We start from the raw sequence: 16,172 nt of genomic DNA, 5'->3' as shown, positions 1-16,172 counted from the left end.
CTCTTCCTTCTCTCCCTCTTCCTACTCCCCTTCCTCTTCCTCGTCCTCCTCGTCCTTCTCAGCCACCGCCGCCGCAGCCGCCGCTTGGAGCAGCCCTGCCCCGACGCCCCGCCGGCCGGCAGCTCTGTGATGTCACAGGCGCCACCAAGGCCCCCCGGCGCCCCACCCGCGCCAGCCCTACGAAGCTGCACTAGGCCACCCGCCCGACCGCCTCGGGGGGGCGCTCTCGCTGCCTTGCTGCTCCAGGTCCCTCGGCTCCACGCCGCGGCCCGCCCCCGCCCCCGGGGCACGCGTCTTCCAGCCCGGCTCGTCAGAGCCCTTCTCCACCGGGCGCTGGGCCAGGCCACTTCCCGCACCGACAGGGGACGGCACTCATCCGCCTCCCACCCGTCCCGGCAGCTGTGCACCTAGGCCGCTGGGCATAGCTGCGCAGCTGTGCGTCGCGACGCAAGGAGCCTACTGACACAGCCACTTTGGGCGGGCCGCAGTGTCCTCGGGCGCTTGTGGGGTCCAGGGGAGGCCGTCGCTCGGCCGTGGCGACTGAGCGCCCGGCGAGGAGGAAGGGCTGGAGGGCTGGAGGGGGTCGAGGGTGGGCAGGCTGGGCACGCGCTGGCGCCCTGCGCTTCGCTGGAGGGCGGAGGGAGGAGAAGAAGGGCCCTTGGGAGCCAGGCGGCAGGACAGAGAGCGGCGCCAGCCACCAAAAGAGGGCGTGTTGCCTCCCCGTCGGGGAATCGAACCCCGGTCTCCCGCGTGACAGGCGGGGATACTCACCACTATACTAACGAGGACGGCGGCCACCACCCCCGCACACGCCCGCTCTCGGGCTGCCTGCCGACGCCTCCCCCTGCCCTCCGGCCCCCTGCCCACTACGGCCGGCCGGCGCGTGCCCGGCCCGACCCAACGCCACACCAAGCGCGTCCTCCAGAGCAGCAGCCCCCGACCCCGACAGGGACCCGGACCCGCGTGGCGCTGAAAACTCCGAGCGCGCGCTGCCTATTGCCTCCAACGCGGGGATGGCGCCGGGAGGAGGGGGCCCGAGACCGAAAGCAAGGCTGTGAGGAAATGGGGTGCGCGCGCCGGGCCTTGGCCGGCGAGGAGAGGCGCGGGTGGGGGCCGGCTGCGTCCGGGGCCAGGGGTGGGCGAGGGCGCCACCGCGGCGGAGCCAGGCGCGTCGTCTGGCCTTCGTGGCGCTGAGAACTCCGAGCGCGCGCTGCCTATTGCCTCCGACGCGGGGATGGCGCCGGGAGGAGGGGGCCCGAGACCGAAAGCAAGGCTGCGAAGAGGGGCGGTGCGCGCGCCGGGCCTCGGTCGGCGAGGAGAGGCGCGGGTGGGGGCCGGCGGCAGGGATGGCCCGACGCGGCCCGGCTGCGTCCGGGGCCAGGGGTGGGCGAGGGCGCCACCGCGGCGGAGCCAGGCGCGTCGTCTGGCCTTGCTCCCCGTCGGCCGCCGCGCTCCCGCTCCGTCGCTCAGCCACATGGCCGCGCTACTGGCGCGGAGTACCGCGTCCCGCCAAGGGCACCGGGATTCGCGTCGCGTCCGGTCCCAACCAGCCGTGCGTCCGGTCCCAACCAGCCGTGCGGCCACGCGCACGCCCAGCCCCGCCGTCAGCATGGCCGGGCGGTTTATGGCGCAGCGTTCTGGTCGCAGTCTCCCTTGGAAGCGTGGGTTAGAATCCTTTTACTAACAAATGCCTCTGGCCTTATCGGAGCCTTTTAGGGCCTTCCAGTTGTGCTCTTGTCTTCTTTCTCTTAGCCTACCACCGTCCCCATCCCCATTTTAGCCCACGCCAGCTGTGAGGCCTTTTGGACCCGACAACACCTAACGCACTCCCAGCACCTCCAGCCCAAGCCCTGGCAGGCAATCTTCTCCCTCTCCCCGGATAGAACTGCTAGTCGTATTGTTGCGCGCGCCCACTCGAGGCCTTCAACGTCCAGTGTCTTCCTTTTCGGATGCTTGCCTCAGCCCCAAACACCAGTGGCCGGGGCAGTGCCTCTCTGCGCCGTGGCTGTGGCCAGCAAGCAAACGCCCCCGCCTGTGTTTGGACTCTCCAGCAGCACTGCTTCCCCGACGACGCCCCTCCCGTCTTACCACCCACCACTTCTTTCCGTGAGGTGCTGTTGTGTGGTCTTGGTGCTGGTGCTGCTGGTGGTGGCCTCTGGTTCTAGTGTTATGTCGGCGCTGATGCTGCTGTTTGTTGTAAAGGGGGTGGTGGTGGGCAGGGGTGTGGGGAGGTGGGGGTTAGGGGTGAGGGTGGTGCTGTTTGTGTTGAGTTCTGGCTGCCTCAGCTCTGGAGGCGACTGCAGAAGTTTCGGGAGAGTGATCTACATCAACAACAAGATCTACAGGTTGTGGTGCTCCTGTGGTGCTGGTGGTTCCCAGTGTAGTGTAACTGGAGGTGGTAATGATTTAGTTTGTGATGGTCGTCGATTGCCACTGCTTCGGGGAGGAAAGTTGTAGGCAGTTGAGAGGCGTCTACACATCATGGTGGTGTTTTTTAGGTAGCTGGTATTCCCTTACTATGTTCCACATTTTAGCACATTCTTGGGACTTTCTCACTTAGTTTATTGCTCTAACACTTCTGAATTACTGCCATTCATTTAACATATATATATATAATTTTTTTTTACTATTTTTCTTTTTCTAAATTATATGGGATGAAATGACAAATCTGATATGTCAGATTGTCACAATTTTCAGAATTGTGATAATCTTTGTAGTTAACAAAAGGCCTGTTGCCCATCTAGCATGAAGCCACTATTATATCACTGGCTTTTTATTTTTATTTCATTTATTTACTTATTTTTTGGCCACGCTGCAGGGCTTGTGTGATTTCAGTGTCCCACCATGGGTTGAATCCTGGCCAAGGAAGTGAAAGCCCAGAATCCTAACCAGTAGATCACCGGCTTTTTATAAAAGGAAAATCTTTACTGGGAGGTTCATGGTAAGGAGATAACTTTAATCTGTCTCCTTATTTTGCAATTAAGCGAAACCTTTAGAAAAAAAATTTTTATTGAAGTATAGTTGACTTTTTAATCGAATATATAATTAAAAGAATATATATGTATTCTTTTTCAGATTCTTTTCCATTATAGTTCATTACAAAATATTGAAACTAGTTCCCTACGTTATACAGTTGGTCCTTGTTGTTTACCCTTTTTATAGACAGTAGTGCGTACATGCTGATCTTGATGCCGAAAGCACAGCCTCTCTGTACACCAGTGCCGAATCGAATCTCGGAGACAGAGTTTTGGGTGAAGTAGAAAAAGATAGGTTTATTACTTTGCCAGGCAAAGGGGGACACAGCGGGCTCCTCTGTCAAAAAGCTATGTGTACCCACTTGGAGAGGATAGTGAGAAGTTCTATAGTAATTTTCAAACAGGGTATTATCAGTTCGTGGAGATTTTTCTGATGGCTTGGTGGTAAGGTAAGTACAAGTTAGCATCATCAACCTTCAACTTACATGCTTGTGGGCAGCATACCATCGTTAATTTCTCCCATCTGGTGGAGGTTTCAATATCTGCCAAGTAGCTCAAAGATATTGTTGTATGTGTCAGTTGATGGGGAACCAGTACCTTGCCCCAAGGCTGCAATATTGTTTCTCTTGACAGTTTGTTTCTCCCTGGTCTTGCATCCCCTCCCTTTCCTAATTAATGATGCTTGAATCTGCCAGTTGGAACTCAGGGAAGGTCCTGGAGGCTGAATGAAGGCTATTTCCTATAATCAAAGAAATGGGGCACACAGAAAGGTTTTGTGCCCAGGAGCCCCACAGGGCGCTGCTCGGTATCAATCTCAAACTCTCAATTTATCCCTCCCCCCACTTTCCCCTTTGGTAACCATAAGTTTGTTTTGTATGTCTGTCAGTCTGTTTCCGTCTTGTAAGTTCATTTTAGATTCCACACATTTTAGATTACACATATAAGTGATATCATATGGTATTTGTCGTTTTCTTCTGAGTTACTTCCCTTAATATGATAATCTTTAGGTCCATCCCTGTTGCCACAAATGGTATTACTTTATTCTTTTTTTATGGCTGAGTAATATTCTATTGTGTATATATACCACATTCTGTATCCATTCATCTGTCAGTGGACACTTAGGTGCTTTCATGTCTTGGCTATTGTAAATAGTTGAGATTCAGCCAACTTTTATGAATTAGGGGAAGGTTAGTTGGTATACGTTGATGGTGCAAGTTTTGAATGGAGGAATTTGAAACTTGGCCATTTATGGTAAGATATAGTAAATGGGTCTTCAGCACTGGATTTTCCTGGACAAGGGACCCTTTGCTCTGAAAGAGTTCTGGCATTCAGGTTACCTTCATGTCCACCTCCTTTGGTTCCGTGGTGGGGGAGGGGGGATAACCTTTTGTTCCAGGTGTTGTTTGAGGTCAAAGTTTTCTTTGCTCATGCCTTGGATGCATGACTTGCAGTTTGTTTGCCTCTGAAAACCAACTTAGTATCTTGTTGAAAACAGCACAGGGCTAGTTTTTGGCTGGTTCCCGAGATTACATATTTATAGAAGAATTTCAAATAGACAATCCCTATGTGAACATGTTCAGTCTCACTAAAAATCTATGAAATGTTAATTTAAAAAGCTTGTGATATTTTAAATATCTTTTCCCATTTCATATGAGCACTTCATAGAAATAGCAAAAGTGAAAGAATTTCACCATAAACACTTGTGTAGTGGCTTGAATAGTATCCCCCTTAAATTAATACCCACTTGGAACCTCAGAATGTGAGCTTATTTGGTATAGGGTCTTTGTAGATGTAATTAGTTAAGGTTCTTGAGATAAAATCATTCTGGATTTAGGGTGGGCCCTAAATCTAGTAACTGGTGTCCTTATAAAAAGAGGAGAGGACACATAGAGACACACAGAGAGAAGGCTGTATAAGATGGAGATGAAGGCAGAGATTAGAGTTACATTGCCACAAGCAAAGGAATTCTGGGAGTCACCAAAAGCTAGGAGGAGGCAAGGAAGGATTCTTCCCTAGAAACTTCAGAGGGAGCATGACCCTGCTGATACCTTGATTTCAGACTTCTAGGCTCCAGGGCTGTGAGAGAATAAATTTCTGTTGTTTTAAGCCACTCAGTATGGTAGTTTGTTATGGCAGCCCTGGGAAACTAATGCAATTTGCATACCTACCATCTAGGTTTTACAATTAACATTCTACTTTATCACATATTTGTCTATTTATCCAAACTTCTAGTTTGTGATATTTTTAGACTTGTCAGATATTATCAATATTTTCAATATTTGACATTGCAATGTTCCTGAGGGTCTGAGGGAATGATCAGTATTATGCACTTTGATGGAAGTAAAATTATTCTACAAAGTTTTTAGAGAAAAATTTGGATCTATCTAAATTTTAAATGTTTATTTTTTTATCAAACAATTCCACTATAGGAATTTATCTTATCCAAATATTTGCACTAGTGGACAAGGTTGTATGTTCCTTGCTTTATTATAGAAAACTAGGAAATATCTCACATGTTCATAGTTAAGAGCCTGTTTATGAAATACATAACACAATGTAGCTGTTTGAAAGAGTGAGTAGATAAGTATATATGTCAATTATACTTTTGTGGTAGTCAGCTTCCAAGACAGCTTCTAATGATCATCACCTCCTGGCTTCCAAACCCTCTGCAGTCACCTCCCACACTATGTCAGGGTATGTCTATGTCAGCAACAGAAAATAGCCAAAATGAAGGTATGTCACTTCCAACATTAGGTTAGAAAATACTATGGCTTTTATCTTGGGTGCGCTCTCTCTCTCTCTCTCTCTCTCTCTCTCTCTCTCTCTCTCTCTCATAACCTTCTTTGGGAGAAACCAGTTGACATTTTGTGAGGATACACGGGCAGCCTATGGAGAGACCTACATGGTGAGGAAGCAAGGCTAAGCAGGTAAACAGCCACCTGAATGAGCTCAGAACTGGATCCTCCAGTCCAGTTGAAGCTTTAGATGACTGCAGACCCAGCTAACAGCTTGATGGCAACTTCATGAGGAGCTTGAGGCAGAACTATGCAACTAAGTTGCTCCTGGATTCCTGACCCTAGAAACTGTGACATAATAAATGTTGTTTCAACTTGCTAAGTTTTGGAGTAATATGTTATGCAGCCATAGATAACTAATACAAATAGTATGTTAAAAAAGTAAATTAGGGGCTTCCTTGGTGGCGCAGTGGTTGAGAGTCCGCCTGCCGATGAAGGGGACACAGGTTCGTGCCCCAGTCTGGGAGGATCCCACATGCCGCAGAGCAGCTGGGCCCGTGAGCCATGGCCGCTGAGCCTGCTTGTCCGCAGTCTGTGCTCCGCAAAGGGAGAGGCCACAACAGTGAGAGGCCCGCGTACCGCAAAAAAAAAAAGTAAATTTTACCGTAGTGTAATCATGTAATGATAAATCTTATATATATATACATTTTTTCATATAAATTCTTGAAATTCATAACATATAATATTATGGTGAGTAGATATAATAATGTGGTGAGTAGATCTTATGTCATTTGTCCTATTGTATTATTTAAATTTTTATAATTAACTCTTATAATTGATGTGTAATTGAGCTTTATTGGTATATAATTGATATACAGTAAAATGTACACATTTAAAGTGTACAGTATAAGTTTTGCCATACAGATCCATCACTACGATCAAGATAATGAACATATTATCACCCCCCAAATTTTCTCCTTCCCCTTTTTAATCACATCCCTCCCCAGGCAACAATTAATTTGCTTTCTGTCACCATTGATTAGTTTTCATTTTATAGGACATAACTGTCCGGTAATATTTCTGTGATAATGAAAATGTCTTATATCTGCATTGTCCAATATGGAGCCACTATTCACATGGGCTATTGAGGTCTTGAAAAGAGGCTTATCTAAATTGAGAAATCCTGTAAGTGTAATACACACTGGATTTCAAAGACATAATATGAAGACAAGAATATAAAATATCTCATTAACATTTTATACTGATTATATACTGAAATGATAACTATATTGGACATATTGCGTTTATGTATTGAATTGTGTCTCCCCAAAAAATTCATATGGAGAGGTCCTAACTCCCAGTACTTCAGAATGTGAATTTATTTGGAACTAGGATATCTATTTCCTATGTAATTAGTTAAGATTAGGTAGCGTGGACCCCTAATGCAATAGGCCTAATATCCCTTTTTTTTTTTTTTTTTGGTTGCACCACATGGCATGTGGGAACTTAGTTCCCCCACTAGGGATCCAACCCGGCCCCCTACATTGGAAGCGCAGAGTCTTGACCACTGGACCACCAGGTAGGTCCTACCATCCATATTAAAAAGGGAAAGTCAGATACAAACACACACACAAACAGAGGGAGAACACAGGTGAAGTTTGGAGTTATGCAGCCACAAGCCAAGGAACTATTAGAACCTAGGAAAGAGGCCTAGAACAGATCTTTCCCTCCGGCCTTCAGAGGGGGCATGGCCCTACTTGACACTTTGATCTGACTCCTAGCCTCTGAAATGGAAATAATAAATTTCTGTTGTTTAAGTTACTCAGTTTGTGGTACTTTTTTTATGGCAGCCCTAAAAAACTAATACACTAGGTTAAATAAAATATTAATTTTACCTGTTCCTTTTTACTTTTTTTTAAATACTCCTTCTTGAAGAAGGCCCTCTCTCTTCCCTCTTCAAATACCCTATGGAACTAATGTATGGGTTTCTGAAAAATTATGCAATCCCATTTAAAATGAAAGTAAACATACTCCTTTATCGTGTAATATGGCACCTAAGGTGGTAGGGGCCCACAGGGGAAACCTTCCACGGTTAAGGCAATGAGAGTGGAGTCTGGCTCCACATACCTGTGATGGAAGGGACACTTTTTCCTGCACTCTTAACTCTGGAGGGTGTAATTGTTACCAAGTCCAAGCTCACTGCTCGCTGCAGCACAGGCCAATAAATCAGAGACGAGGTGTTGAGGCAAGGAATACGACTTTATTCGGAAAGCCAGCAGACCAGGAGGATGGCAGACTAAAGGCTCAAAATAACCATCTTATCAGGGTTTGGATGCCAGTTTCTTTTATAGCACAGAGAGTGGGAGGAGATGAGGAAGTAAATAAAAAGGCCATAAGTTTTGCAAATGTCCCCTAGAATGGCTAGCATAGGGGATGGGATGTGTTAATTTCTTCTTTCTTGAAGCCATCACAGGTGGACAGGGTCCAGATGTTTCCCTGAACAAAGGCACTTTGGTTTAACATTCAGGCAGAGGGGCAGGGTTCCCCAAGGCAGGCCATTATGTACTGACAGTATCCTTTTAGTGAACAAAAGCAACAAGAAGCAAAAGAAGCAAAGGTTAAAGTGAAAGAAACAGATACCACATATAGTCAGATTTGGCTCTTCCCTGTTACAAACTGTTGCAACATGAAGAAATGTGATGAGAACATCACAGTCAAGAATTACAGTGGAGGTGGACAGTAGCACAAAAATCTGGGAGAGTAAATCATTTATTTGACTTTTTCTCTGAATTTTTTGTTTTGTTTTTGGTTTGAAGAAGAAAATAACTTTTCTAATCCTATTTTGTTTAGGCAAATATCCAAAGGAATGAGGTGAGCCCTCACTCAGTACAACTGTAAGTTAAAAGCTTTTTATTTCCATCCTTCCAACCCTTCCCTGAGCTCCCCTCTGATGAAACTAGTAGCTTGAGAAGCTGATTCTCTCTAAGGTGTGTCATTAGACTGTGTCCTCAACTAGAAAAAAATGTTAATTTAAAGAAAACAAAACCCACTCATACTAGATTAAATAAAAAAGACACTCAAAGACAGAGAACAAAGTATGATGTGAGCTAACTGAAAGCAAAACTGGAAGTGTTTTTGGGAAGCCAGAATCTGAAGACATGACCACTCTCATCTGCTTTTCTCTCTACTTCTCTCCAATTTCAAAATTAATCAATTCTGATTCTCTTTTGCTTTCTCACTCTCTCCCCTTTCCTTCCTCCCTTCTATCCTCTCTCCTTCTCTTAGATGGCTTGCTTTACTTTAACATGACCTAGCATGGTCTGACTCTATATGATCTTACAATTAAGTACCTGCCATCATCTAACTAAGGTCTCTGACCCTCAGTTAATTTCTAAAGACAGTCTGATTAGTCATTGGTCACTCACTGAACTCCTCCTTGGGCAATGATGGGACCTAGCCTGAATTGAGAGGGCTGGGGGAGAAATTAGGAAAGGATTTTGTCAACCTGAAAGACCTAGGGCTGCCTCTTCTAGCTGCGAGCAAGGCAAGGGAAGTAGAGTGTGTATATCAGGTATGTATTGACATTATCTCATTATCTTAGATATTACATTACCTATTTTTTCCCTATGTTATGGCTATTGTATCTGGATGTATAAAAAAATTAATGTAAAATTTATATATTTGTTATTTCATAAATGCTAGAGGGATCATCTCCATCAAGGATGGGATGATTTTTCACTTTTTACTTTCTTAAATGTGGCTTCTAGACAATTTGAATTTATATATGTGGCTCACATTACATTTCTCCTGAACAGCACTGCAATAGAGGTATATTTAACAACAAATTTGTCTTGTCAGGTTTACTGAGAAACTGTTTCTTCTTCTCCAAGCCCTTTATCTGGTGATGCTTATCTATTCCATGTCCCTAGTTAATATGGAATGACAATCTCTAATTAGCAAACAGCAATTGGTATTGCCTTTGGTATTCACCTAGAACTCTCTCCCATTTATCTGTAATTCAGCTCTCAAACTCTCAAGTCCTTTTGATTATCTATTTGGAAGAATTCTCTGATTTTGACACTTGATACTGTCTCCTCAACACAATTTCTAATTTGCTCTTTAATCTATGAACCTCCAGCCATAGACATTTTTGCTGTCAACATACCCACAGACATCCATCCATCCTGATCCCAAAGGATTCATATCTATTGAGCTAACTTGCTTGATTTTACTACTATGAGAGGTGAACTAAACAGATGCTATGTTATTAAAAAATCAGTCAATCAGTGGAAACACTGACATTGTTCTATGAGTGTAGGGAGCATCTTAGTACCAATTACTCTGGTGGTTTTGTAGGTAAATATCATCTTGACTGTACTCAATGGTGTTAAACTTCAGGGATTAAATTATTCATTTATGAATTGATGCAAATGCAGTAATCCTCTTTAAGTAAATTTCTGCCTGCAAGACTTGCTCATTCCATCTCTAATGAAAGAAAGTATAAGACACCTAAACTTTGGGGGAATATTCTCCCCAACTGCCAACATCATTTTATTTTATTAAAAAAAATTTTTTTTTTGGCCGCACCACAGGGATCTTAGTTCCCTGACCAAGGATCGATCCCAGGCCCGTTGCAGTGGAAGCACAGAGTCCTAACCACCGGACTGCCAAGGATTTCCCTTCCCAATATCATTTTAGAGAAGTTGACACTGAGCATTCTTTCTGACAATTATTAGATAATTACTAATTGAGGCCATTCTGTTGATTTAGGGTAATAAAATCTGATGCTAAATAAATGTGAGCATTCTTGTCCTCAGCCTGGGAATCACACTGAAGAGAAAGCAGAATCTGGAGCCTGATTTGGGTAAAATTGGAAATGAGTCAATGCTTATCTTCATTAACATATGGGCTAATGAACAGGAAGATCTGGTTAGGACAGGAAGAACTCTTAAGAATAGAATAGATAGGGACTTCCCTCGTGGTCCATTGGTTAAGACTCTGTGCTCCTAATGCAGGGGCCCAGGTTCGATCCCTGGTTAGTGAACTAGATCCCGCATGCCACAACTAAAAGATCCCACATGCCGCAACTAAAGATCCCGCATGCCGCAAGGAAGATCCTGCACGTGGCAACGAAATTCCTGCCTGCCACAACGAAGACCCTGTGCAGCCAAATAAATAAATTAATTAAAAATATAATAGAAGAGACAAATAAATCAATGGAACAGAACAGAGAGCCCAGAAATAGACCCACATAATATAGCCAACTGATCTTTGACAAAGAAGCAAAGGGAATACAATAGAGAAAAAAATAACCTCTTCAACAAATAATGCTGGAACAACTGGACATCCACATGCAAAAAAAAAAAAAGATTCTAGACACGGATCTTACACCCTTCACATAAATTAACTCTAAATGGATCATAGACTTAAATGCAAAATTATAAAACTCCTAGAAGATAACAAAGGAGGAAAATTTAGATGACCTTGAGTATGACAATGGCTGTTTAAATACAATACCAAAAGTATGATCCATGAAAGAAAGAATTGATAAGCTTGAACTTATTAAAATTAAAAACTTCTGCTCTGCAAAGGCACTGTCAAGAAAATAAGACAAGCCACACACTGGAAGAAAATATTTGCAAGTCATATCTGATAAAGAACCCCCTTACTTTACTGAGGTCCGGAGAAGCAAAGAGCCTTGCCCAATACCACACAGTGGCAAAGCTGGGTCTAAAACCAGTTCTCATCTCTCCCCTCCTAACCTAGGTTCTCAGAGATAAATAACACTCTGCTGTCTAAGCCCCTCACTTTGTCTTGGTGAGGCAGGAGATAGATGGGCTCCAGGCTAGACATTTACAACCAGCCTACTGTCTATATTTCCTGAGGCAGGAAATAGATGGACTCCATGTTAGACATTTACAGCCAGCCTCCTAATCATACTTCAAGATAGAAATAACAACAGGGACAGGGTAAATAGCTGGACTTTGTCTCCTGTAGACACTTTAAGATAACAGTAATGGGAGGAGCAGAGAGGGGCTAAGCCCTACTTGGGTAAAAGATCAAGAGGTCACATATTTCTCATCCTTGGGTTCAGGGAGACCTCAACTGCACATGCGCAGAAAGGCTCCTTGGGGGTCAAAAGGGAGGGGACGCCAGACCATAAAAAGTTGTGCTAGCTCTCCCAAAGGCCCTTGCATTGAAATCCACCTTGGCTTAAGGGTATACATGCACATTAGGAAGGGCCCTGAGGCAAATCAGCCATGAGGTCAAAACAAGACTATTGGCCAGAGGAAAACAAAGACCCAGAAGACTGCCCCCTTATAAGTGATCTAATTCCAGGCTTCTCTGTTGGAGCAGTGGTTGAGAATCCACCTGCCAATACAGGGGACATGGGTTCGAGCCCTGGTCTGGGAAGATCCCACGTGCCATGGAGCAATTCAGCCCTTGAGCCACAACTACCGAAGCCCGCGTGCCTCATGTTAGACATTTACAGCCAGCCTCCTAATCATACTTCAAGATAGAAATAACAACAGGGACAGGGTAAATAGCTGGACTTTGTCTCCTGTAGACACTTTAAGATAACAGTAATGGGAGGAGCAGAGAGGGGCTAAGCCCTACTTGGGTAAAAGATCAAGAGGTCACATATTTCTCATCCTTGGGTTCAGGGAGACCTCAACTGCACATGCGCAGAAAGGCTCCTTGGGGGTCAAAAGGGAGGGGACGCCAGACCATAAAAAGTTGTGCTAGCTCTCCCAAAGGCCCTTGCATTGAAATCCACCTTGGCTTAAGGGTATACATGCACATTAGGAAGGGCCCTGAGGCAAATCAGCCATGAGGTCAAAACAAGACTATTGGCCAGAGGAAAACAAAGACCCAGAAGACTGCCCCCTTATAAGTGATCTAATTCCAGGCTTCTCTGTTGGAGCAGTGGTTGAGAATCCACCTGCCAATACAGGGGACATGGGTTCGAGCCCTGGTCTGGGAAGATCCCACGTGCCATGGAGCAATTCAGCCCTTGAGCCACAACTACCGAAGCCCGCGTGCCTAGAGCCCATGCTCTGCAACAAGAGAAGCCACTGCAATGAGAAGCCCGTGAACCGCAACGAAGAGTAGCCCCTGCTCACCACAACTAGAGAAGAGCCCTCGCGCAGCAACAAATAGCCAATACAGCCAAAAAAAAATAAATAAATGATTTAAACTTCCCAAAGGCGCAACTTTTCTCTGAGCATGCATCTCTCGGCACATACTCTGCTTTTCTAATAAATGCCTTACTTTCCTCTCTACCTTCTGTCTCCTTGTCAAAAAATTTTTTTCAAGGCAGACAAGAACGTGGGGCCAGACTTTAGCCAGTGGCCTTCACGGTGTAGTGGTTAAGATTTGGCACTCTCACCACCGCGAACAGGGTTTGATCCCTGTCTTGCTTCCAGATGCTGCTTGCTGCTGCTCACTGCTGTCTCTCCAAGATCAGTGGGTCTTTGCTTCCTGAGAAATAGCCCTTCCTTCTCTCATATTGTTTCTCTCTCCTCTCATCAAAATTCTTCAGCACTCTGCTGTTCTGAAAAACAGTGAATGGTGAACAAATTCACACTCTGAAGTTAATGATCCACCTAACTTAGGGTATTTGCCTAACTAAAGATTGTTAAAGGTGACAATGCTTTAACACAAAGACATGAATTCCCAAAGGAAGTTTTCAGGCTGGACTGTTGATGCTAGTGTGTGGACCTGGCTGAGACCCTTCAAACCAGAGCTTCTATAATTCCATCTTTCTTTCTCCCCTCTTCCCTTCTGTGGTTGCCTTTCCTTCCAGAATTCCTCCTCCTTTGGGGTCAGCAGCTGATTGTAGTGTTGCCTAGGGTGTCTCAGCTGTTGAGGAAGTGGCTGTAACAGGAAACCCTAGAAAGGGCTGATAAAGCAATTACAGAGATCTGCTGAAAGGGTGGTCAGGATATTAAGAAGAGAAACAGAACCCAACCAAGCAGAGAAAAGAGCATCTTCTGAATCAAGTGTCTAGAACCCTGAGAGTGTCTAGAGCTGGAGTCACTTGAGTTTATAGCTTTATTTTTTTTTTTTTTTTTTGCGGTACGCGGGCCTCTCACTGTTGTGGCCTCTCCTGTTGCAGAGCACAGGCTCCAGACGCACAGGCCCAGCAGCCATGGCTCACGGGCCCAGCCGCTCCGTGGCATGCGGAATCTTCCCGGACCAGGGCACGAACCCGTGTGCCCTGCATTGGCAGGTGGACTCTCAACCACTGCGCCACCAGGGAAGCCCCGAGTTTATGGCATTTATCTGTCCTTCCCAAAGTGGGTCCATAAACACCAGTACCCACTGGAAGTGCTACCCCAAAACTGGGTTCGCCTCTTGGTGGGTGTCAAGCCAAGACACAACGAAGCCGAAGAGCAGGAGAAGGAAGGATTCATTACTTACAGCAAATAAGGAGTCCTTCCCAAAGCAATGTCTCCGTGAACAGCCAAATTGGGTACGTTTTATTTATTTATTTATTTATGGCTGCATTGGGTCTTTGTTGCTGCGCGCGGGCTCTCTCTAGTTGTGAGCGGGGGCTACTCTTCGTTGCGATGCACAGGCTTCTCATTGCGGTGGCTCCTCTTGTTGCAGACCACAGGATCTAAGCACGTGGGCTTCAGTAGTTGTGGCACACGGCTCAGTAGTTGTGGCTTGAGGACTCTAGAACACAGTTTCAGTAGATGTGGCGCATGGGCTTAGTTGCTCCTCGTCATGTGGGATCTTCCTGGACCAAGGCTCAAACCCTGTGTCCCCTGCATTGGCAGGCGGATTCTTTACCACTACACCACCAGGGAAGCCCCAAGTTGGGTAAGTTTTAAGCTAAGGGTACATGCATATTCGTGAAGGGGCTTGAGCAGAAGAGAATTCAGCATAGAATTGAGTCAAAGTTTGACAGAGTCCAGGCTTTAGTTGATTGAAGTCAAGAGGGTCAGAAAAGGTCAAGGTCTCTTAGGTTCCAGTTGATCTGGTGATTGACCACTTCAGGCTAAATCTTTACGTCTGAAACAGAGCTAGGAGTCTTTACAGCTGATCTGTTATCTTTGCTATTGTTACTTCTCTTGCCTAACAGTGGTTTGTTCCTGCATTCTTTTGTTCCCTTAAGACCATTAATTACTGAGACCTGTTCAAAGGCAAGCACTATGGCTAGGCTTAGATCACAAAATGGCTTAGGCCAAAAATGGTTTATGTGACAAAAGCCATACCTGATTCTCTTTCTCTGGGGGTCCCCTTCCCTTTCTGCTTATACAGAAGCAGTGAACTAGTCTCCCAGTCTTTTAATAATAATAATGATAAAAACTAAAATTATGCCAGGTTCTCTGTTAAGCATTGTTAAAAACAAGGCAGTAGGCCCAAAATGGAGTCACTTTTGCTAAGCCCCATGTCATGAAACCAAAACTAATTGCAGTTTTGGCTCTCCCAGAAATGGAATCAGGAATCTCACCTGATCAGCACTAGTTAGGTAGTCTGCCTGACAGACCCCTGCCATCCCCTAAGGAAAGTAACCCTGCCATAAGCAATCTGTGTTTTGGGCTAATACAGCTTCCTTCTTCCTGCTCCCTTGTGCCTATAAAAGTCCTTCATTTTATACAGCTCCTCAGAACTCCTTTCTGTCTGCTAGATTGGACACATCCTGATTCATGAATCACTGAATAAAGCCAATAAGACACTTAAAATTTACTGAGTTGAATTTTGTTTTTTTAACAGCATGATTCATGAATTTTTCTCATTAATCTTCATAACAACAGTATAAGGTAAGTACCAATGTAGTCTGCAATTTACAGATGAGGCAACAAAGTTTAGAAAGAATGAATAATATATCTAAGATTACATAGCTGGTAAGGGATGGGGATTTTGATCTGAATCTATCTATCTTCAGAGTCCATACTCTTAATCACTGGTCTTTTCTGACTTTTGAATTACTCATACCTTTCCTATTTCCAGACATATACATTTTTTTAAAGATTTATTATTTATTTATTATTATTATTTTTGGCTGCATCGGGTCTTAGTTGGGGCTCGCAGGATCTTCATTGCAGCACTTGGGCTTCTCTCTAGTTTTGGCGTGCAGGTTTTCTCTTCTCTAGTTGTGGCGTGCACGCCCCAGGGTGTGTGGGCTCCGTAGTTGTGGTGTGCAGGTTCCAGTGCGCGTGGGCTCTGTATTTTGCAGCACTTTGGCTCTCTTGCCAAGGTGCACGAGCTCAGTAGTTGTGGTGCGCAGGCTTAGTTGCCCCATGGCATGTGTGATCTTAGTTCCCTGACCAGGGATCAAACCCACGTCCCTGCATTGTAAGGCGGATTCTTTACCACTGGACACCAGGGAAGTCCCCCAGACATATACATTTTAAATCAAGCTGTCCCTTTTAAAGAATTCTTCTTTCTGGACTTCCCTGGCATTCCAGTGGTTAAGAACTCCACACTTCCAATATAGGGGGCGTGGGTT

The 16,172-nt window shown here is 45.3% G+C and overlaps 1 protein-coding gene and 1 non-coding gene across 2 annotated transcripts in view; one reads left to right on the top strand and one right to left on the bottom strand.

Moving 5' to 3' along the window:
* Window positions 1-716: 716 nt before the first annotated feature.
* Window positions 717-788, bottom strand: TRNAD-GUC (transfer RNA aspartic acid (anticodon GUC)). The gene has a single exon. It is a non-coding gene; the product is annotated as a tRNA-Asp (tRNA).
* Window positions 789-7,196: 6,408 nt separating this feature from the next.
* LOC112062432 (low affinity immunoglobulin gamma Fc region receptor II-like) overlaps window positions 7,197-16,172 on the top strand; it is a 41,931-nt gene continuing 32,955 nt past the window's right edge. The window contains exons 1-3 of the mRNA XM_028488720.2: window positions 7,197-7,289; window positions 8,561-8,581; window positions 15,437-15,483. The gene's annotated coding sequence lies outside the window, so the exon portion shown is untranslated. The remainder of the gene's footprint in view (window positions 7,290-8,560; window positions 8,582-15,436; window positions 15,484-16,172) is intronic.

The sequence above is a fragment of the Physeter macrocephalus genome, chromosome 4 (genome assembly GCF_002837175.3).
Source record: "Physeter macrocephalus isolate SW-GA chromosome 4, ASM283717v5, whole genome shotgun sequence".
Lineage (NCBI taxonomy): Eukaryota > Metazoa > Chordata > Mammalia > Artiodactyla > Physeteridae > Physeter > Physeter macrocephalus.
The sequence above is the reverse complement of the archived record's forward strand: the minus strand, read 5'-3'. Positions and strand labels throughout refer to the sequence as shown.